The sequence below is a fragment of the Micromys minutus genome (genome assembly GCF_963924665.1).
Source record: "Micromys minutus genome assembly, chromosome: X".
NCBI classification, from domain to species: Eukaryota; Metazoa; Chordata; class Mammalia; order Rodentia; family Muridae; genus Micromys; species Micromys minutus.
Window position 1 is genome coordinate 91355382 of NC_137970.1, and position 7476 is coordinate 91362857.

The 7476-nt window shown below is 43.3% G+C and overlaps 1 protein-coding gene across 5 annotated transcripts in view; it reads right to left on the bottom strand.

Moving 5' to 3' along the window:
* Positions 1–4829, bottom strand: part of SEPTIN6 (septin 6) — a 151667-nt gene extending 146838 nt beyond the window's left edge. For 4 of the 5 annotated variants that reach the window (XM_080910734.1, XM_080910730.1, XM_080910735.1 and 1 more), the window contains exons 1-2: positions 4742–4829; positions 922–1014 (exon numbers count right to left, since the gene is read on the bottom strand). The gene's annotated coding sequence lies outside the window, so the exon portion shown is untranslated. Of the gene's footprint in view, positions 1–921; positions 1015–4693 lie in introns of all 5 variants that reach the window. The other variant, XM_080910731.1, reaches the window with a different exon arrangement.
* Between the last annotated feature and the right edge of the window lie 2647 nt (positions 4830–7476).

Genomic DNA, 7476 nt, shown 5'->3' on the forward strand with positions numbered 1-7476 from the left:
GCTAAACTTTAAAACAGAAAGTGAGCCTGGAAAGAAGATAACAAAGGGGCATAGGGCAAACAGAGTTCGTTAGGGAAAGAAAAGGAGCAACCCAACTCTGCCCTTCTCCTCCCAGCTTCCGCTCCTCCGGGTCAATCTAGTCCATATTTGATACTTTGTTCAAGATAGGAGCAGACCTGATGAGGGAGTAGCTTCCCCAGCACTCACCCTCATCTCCTGTAGCTCTCCTGGGCTAGCTGCTTGCAGGCAGTGTGTAGAAGGGTCCAGCTGACACCAGAGAGGGGGCTCTTCAGAGAGGAGAGGAGAGGAAGCCCAAACCCAGAGAGGGGAACTTTAGGTCTGGAGGAATGAGGGCCTTTGATATAGACCTAAGGAGTTGTCTAGCCCTCGGAAGGACTGAGTATTCCCCATTGCTCAGCTCAGTATGCTAAAGATGTTCAAAGTGGGTCTGGCAAGTGGATTAGTATGTTCTGTATCACCTTCCAAAAAGACAGAGCAATTTATCATGTATCCTAAAGAGCTAGTTGCCCATGCCTGGAGATGGGGGACTGTCCTGGTGGTCTTGACTGGCATTCAGGAGGCTCTGGGTTCAACCACCACCACACAAAAATGTGTGTGTTTATTTGTTTTTTAATGTAGGGATCGATTCACACATTTTCATGTCCTCCTTGTTCAAGGGACAGGCTAAGCTTCGTTGCACTGTTTTAATTTTAGAATATGTGCTGAAGAATATGTAAATACACAAAAATATCTTAAAAAGTAAAAACTTAGTTTTACCACATGATCCACAAGCAATCCATAAACCATATAGTAATGGACCCTGATAAATTAAACAATTAGAACATGGAGACATAACTGTCCTTTTGGTACGTGAATTTGCCTGGGTTCTAGGACCCAGATGTTCAACAAAAACCAACTTACACTTTATTGTGGGCTGTTCCATGATGACCTCACTCTGTATAAAGAAGAGTCTCTCCTACCTCAGCCTCCTGGATAAGGTATACATCATCATTCCTGAAAAAAAAATAAAGGTTTTATTTTATAAAAAAAAAAAAAGAAGAAGAAGAGTCTCTGGGGTGACCTGAGGGACTGATTTCATCAATGGGGTAGCTTTAAGAGCAGAATGGAGGTCTCTCTGATGAAAGTATTTTGATCTGTAGACAGCAGAGCTAGCCAAGTACAGCATACACCAGGCAGGTGGTGGGAGAGAGTTCAGTCTCTGTTTCTTGAAGACCAGTCCTACTGCTTACCAAATGCCTTGGTAAGGCTTGGAAGTGCTAAAGCCAGTGGCTGGAAGTAAACCTCTTCCTATTCATCACTTCTTCTGCTTCTCTGGTTGAATTCTAGCTGGATAAAGACAGGGAAGAAGGGCTGGAGAGCTAGCTGGCCCAGTGGTTAAGAGCATGTACTACTCTTAGAGAGGACCCAAGTTCAATCCCTAGCTGTTGTATGGTCACATACAACCTTCTGTTATTGCATTTCCTGAAATCCAATGTCCTCTCATGACCTCTGAGTGCACCAGGGCATGCACATAGTACACACACATACATGTAGACAAAATTGCATGCATATGGGAGAAAGATAAAGTATATATATATACACTTTTTTTTTAAATCTGTGATTATTCTGGGACCTGTAACCTAGCCAGAGGCAGACATTTGAGGCACGGTCAACTCCAGGCTTGCTGAGGCCACACACAAGGCCACATATGAAACATATGTGTAATCATTATACATTCCAACACTGTAGGTCAGTGTTCAAATTTAAATTTGTTCATGTCACAAGGCCCTAACTAATTTTTAGTAACACATATACACACACTATATATACACACTACACACACACACACACACACACACACACACACACACACACACACACATTTCTTTTCATGGACCAAACCTGGCAGCTAGGTCATGGCCCCTACAACCATTTTCCAATTAAAAAAAATTAAATTGCTGGGCAGTGGTGGTACATGTCTTTAATTCCAGAACTCAGGAGAGACAGAGTCATATAATTTTTTTAGTTCAATTCCTGCCCAATCTATAGAGTGAGTTCTATGGTAGCCAGGGCTACATAGAAAAATCCTGTATTAAAAAACATGATGGATTATATATATATATATATATATAACACAATGCATGAAATAAGTAGCAAAAAATTCCAGCTGTTATGAAGAAATTACTATTTGTTTGTTTGTTTGTTTGTTTCTGGGAGGCAGCATTTCCTGAAAATGAGGCTACCCTTGGACTTCTGGTCCTCCTGCCTCCCCTGACAATCAATAGAAGACATTAATGAATACTTAAATATCTGGGGAATAAGAGAGAAACTTTGTATGCAGGAAAACAGTAAGTATTGTTGTAGATACTTGTTCAAGATTATAACTCTCTTCTCCTTTTCTGGTTTTCTCCCTGTCTTCCTGTCTTTCTGCCTTCCTGTCTTTCTGTCTTATTCTTTCTCTCTGTGTGTGTGTCTCTCTGTGTGTGTCTCTCTCTCTGTCTTTCTCTGTGTGTCTGTTTCTGTCTCTTTTTATATATCTGTCTGTGTCTGTCTGTCTGTCTCTCTCTCTTTGTGTGTGTGTGTGTGTGTGTGTGTGTGTGTTTCTCTTTCTTAACAGAGGCTCACTCAGTAGCTCTTTCTGTCTTCAAACTGCCCACCGTCCTGCCTCAGCCTTTTTAGTGCTAGGATTACATGCATTCACTGCAGCACCCCACAATACTCCTTAAATGGAAGCTCCATCTAGCAGGTTATTTTTCCAGAGTCCAGGGGGAAAGGAGAAGGAACTCTACACTGGAGAAACTTGACACCCCATGTCAGCCAGGTGATCTAGGTCAACAGAGATGGTGATACATCTTGTTGATGGTATGTTCTCTAGACTGGATTCAAGAAAAATGTCGTTCTACCTCTGTGACCTTCCTTAACTACACACTCAAGCCTAGTCTAATTGTGAGGAAAAGGGCTAAGGAATTCTAATAGAGGAACATTGTACAGATTCTTGACCTAAGTAATTTTCCAGACCAGCAAAGACAAGGGGGAATGGGAGACCCTCACTGGTAAGAGGACTCTAAGGCAATGCGATGGCCGACAGCATCATGACCTCATGCATGGAATCCTGAAATGCCAGAATGAAAACGTCTTTAATGTAAAATTAGAGAATGTAGTGACTCACATTTGCAATTCCAGCATTTAAAAGGATGACACAGGAGGACTGCCACAAGTTTGAGGCCAGCCTAAACTATTTGCTAAATTCTGCTACAGCCCGAGGGACACCATAAAACCTCATTCAAAACAATAAAATCCAGAAGTCAGGAAGTGGTGGCTCACACCTTTAATCCCAGCACTCAGGAGACAGAGGCAGGTGAGTATCTCTAAGTTTGAGGCCAGCTTGGTCTACAAAGTGAGTTCCAGGACAACCAAGGGTGTTACACAGAGAAACTCTGTCTCGAAATACATACAAACACATACACGTATATACCAGTAAATTGGAATAAATCACGAGTTTTCCTGTGGTATCTTCTCACTTTTTAAAGTAAATCTGTCCTAAAAATGGGGACTGAAGAGATGTCTCTGGGGTTTAAGAGAGCTTGATGTTCTTCCTGTGGACCTGAGTTTATGTGCTAGAACGCTCACTATTATTGGTGGTCCGCAACTATCTGTAGCTTAAGCTACAGGAAATCCAATGATTCTAGCCTCTAAGAGGACCTGTACTCATGTGCACACACACACACACACACACACACACACACACACCTATACATAATTAAAAATAATAAAAATAAAAAGTTTTTTTAAATAGTATCTACTTAAAAACAAAAGCCAAAAAAACTTATACAAAGTTCAATATTAAACGTCAGAAATTGGAGCTATTCTGATGATTTTATTTTTACTGTAATTAGGAGACAAATCTTGGAACTGGTCATTGGTGGTGCACGCCTTTAATCCCAACACTTGGGAGGCAGAGGTGGATCTCTGTAGATTCTAGGCCAGCCTGGTCTACAGAGGGAGCTCCAGTACAGCCAGGACCACACAGTGAGACCCTGTCTCAAATAAATAAATAAATAAATAAATAAATAAATAAATAAATAAATAAATAAATAAAATAAAATGAATTTCAGCAGTTTAAATGAGCAGCAGTTAGTTGAATTTCTGTTGGTCATAACTGTACTGACTTTTAGCCAATGCTTAAAAAAAAAGAAAAAAGAAAAAAGAAAAGAAGGAAGGAAGGAAGAGAGAAAAGAGTAGAAAAGAAATTAGAAACTATCTAAATAGAGTGTTCCAATTCTTGTTCAGCCTGTGCTACCCCTCTTAATTTCGCTGTTCTACAGTTGAGGACACTGAGACTCAAGCAGACAGTGAGAGGAAACAAGTTTTAACCGGCTAGGCTGATTTTAGTTTTCCTCCTCAGTACGTCAAGCCCTTTGTCCAACATCTGACTCATGCCTTTCCATCCCTTAGGACCTAAGATCCACCGACTCCTGCGTCTTCTAGCTTCACCTTTGCAAGCCATTGTGCAAATGAGTTCCAAGTTAAAATTAACCCCTTCCCCAAGTCCACAGCCTGTCTGTCTCAGTTTGCGTGTGTCCATACTCAACTGTGTGCCAGATATTGTCTCTTGGGTGTCTTGCAAGCATATCTAACTTGGAACACAAAAACTGATCTCCCAGCCCACCCTTCCAATTCGCCAATTCTTTACCTCTTACTACGTGACGAAACCCTTTAGTCTCTTGAGCAAACCAGATACCTGAGCTTCGTCATGATCCCCTTCCTCTCCTCCTCCCCTGCGGTCAGTCACAAGTCTGTCCATCTCAGTCATCTCTGCTACCTTTGCCCCAAAACCGTCACCAGTCTGCCTCCTCCTCGGAACCACAGCCCCCGGTGACTCACCACTCCACGCCTACCCTCCTCAGCTCCAACCATGTCGTTCTTAGCGGGCCACACAGTGACCTCTACAGTTTCCTCTTTGTCCCATTCTCCTATATTTATTTATTATTCCAATTTTTTGTTTTTAGTCAATTATGGTAACTAATACCTGTATTCATAGCACTTAAGAGGTAAATTATTCCAAGTCTAAGGCCACCCTGGGGGGGCCTTCTCTCAAAACACGTATGTTTTCTCTTTCCTTCTCCTGCTCCCACTCCCCTCTCCCTTTTCCTCCCTCCCCCCTTTCCAGGGATAATACACATATGAACTCACCGAGATTGTGACCCAAAACCTGTAGGGGTTCAAACCAGACAAAACCCCAGGACTGAGAGGAGGAAGTAGACAGAAAGTCCTCATCCCCAACCAAGGAGCTATGAGCAGTGGATACCTACCTGCTGGGAGAGGAAATCGTTTTCTCAAGTGGAGTGACACTGGGTGTATGAAGCACACTTCGGGGCAGATCCCTACATTCTGGCTCAGGAGTACTTACTTGCCCAACACAAAACAAACTCAATGGTGTGTGTGTGTGTGTGTGTTCAAGAGTGCTTTTGTTTTGTTTTTGTTTGTTTGTCTATTGGGGTTTTTTTTTGTTTCAATATTTGTTTCTGAGTTTCAATTTTTGTTTTTGAGTGAAAGTTGGGTGGGTACAATCTAGAAGGAGTTGGGAGAATAAGGTCAAAATATATGACATAAATAAACAAACAAACAAACAAACAAACAAATGAAGAATTGTGTGAGAAAAGAGGGAAGGGAGGGAGGGAGGGAGGGAGGGAGAGAGAGAGAGAGAGAGAGAGAGAGAGAGAGAGAGAGAGAGAGAGAGAGAGAGAGAGAGAGAGAAGCATGGTTCTGCAGATAAAGACACTTTCCACTAAGCCTGCAACCCGGGTTTCATCTTTGGGATCCACCTGGTGGAGGAAGAGAAGCAACATCTGCAAATCCTCGGACATTCAGGAGCATGCTGCAGGTGCTCTTCACCCCACCCCAGTAAATAAATGAAAAATGCTTAAATGAGTATTAGTGTTCGTGCCTGTGTTTATGTGTATGTGCGTGTGTGATATGTGATGACGTATACTACGTGTGGTACAAGGGTGTTACATGTGCTGTGTGTGCTATGGCTTGTGTGAGGGGATCGGAGGACAACTTCCTAGAACCAGTTCTTCCCTCAAACCTTTCTGTGGATTCCAGGCTCGAACTTGAGTCATCAGCCATGAACGGCACTCTGCCTGCTGAGCCATCTTGCTGTCTCCCCCAAGCCCCCCAAATTTTAAGAGATACACAGTAATTGTGCCGATTTCTAGGGCATATCATTATCATCTCTTTTTAAGACAGAATCTCACTATGTAATCCAGGCTAGTCTTCAAATTCCTGCCAGAGTCTCCTGAGTGCTGGGATGATATACTCACAGTTCTTAACCTGACTTTTCAGAGTGTGAGACTGTGCAGGTATAGGGTGTGATACAGTCAAATTGGGGCAGTAAGCTGATCCACCACTATGTATCTAACTTCTCTCTCTTCAAGGATTTCTGACAGCCAAGATCAATTTGCCACTGCAGGATTTCATAGCCTTAAATATTGTTCTTGGCTATAGATAGAATCTAAACTCCCCCTGACCTGAAGGCTCCCAAGACCAAGCCCTGGATATTTCCCCAGACTCTCACACCTCTTCATTACTTCCTCCAGCAACCCCCCAATAGATCCCTTTTCTGCAGCCCTGATTCACTGAGTGACTTTCGATTCCCTAAAGTTTCTTAACCTTCCCTTAACTGGTCCTTCTCATGGTCTGTTTCCTTTGCCTGAACAGGAGGTAGGCCGTGCTTGGTCTTCAACCTCCTCTGATCCTACAGACAAGGAACCCAGAAAAATGTGGTTTGTCTGTGCCAATCCAAATGAACCTTTGCTTTGTCATCTGTGGTATTTTTGGAAAGAGAAAATAGTAGTAGGGGTGGCTGATCTTGAATCCACCAGCTTTCTGGTTCAATTACATAGTTGTTCTGCGGTGGGTTGTCTTCCTTTCTCATATCGGAGCCCTCTGAAAAGCCCTGTAGGATACTGTCTTAGTTGGGGTTTCTATTCCTGCATGAAACATCATGACCAAGAAGCAAGTTGGGGAGGAAAGGGTTTATTCAGCTCACACTTCCACATTGCTGTTCATCACCAAAGGAAGTCAGGACTGGAACTCAAGCAGCTCAGAAAGCAGGAGCTGACGCAGAGGCCATGGAGGGATGTCACTTACTGGCTTGCTTCCCCTGGCTTGCTCAGCCTGCTTTCTTATAGAACCCAGGTCTACCAGCCCAGGGATGGCACCACCCACAATGGGCTGGGCCCTCCCCCCTTGATCACTAGTTGAGAAAATGCCATACAGCTGGATCTCATGGAGGCATTTCCTCAGCTGGGGCTCCTTTCTCTGTGATAACTCCAGCTGTGTCAAGTTGACACAAAACCAGCCAGTACAGGTACTTTGTTTTCCCTCCCATCCTGTGCCCTCCCCTCCCTTCAGTCTGTAACCCAGACTGGTCCAAAATTTAGGATTCTCCTGCTTTAGCCTCCAAGGTGCTGA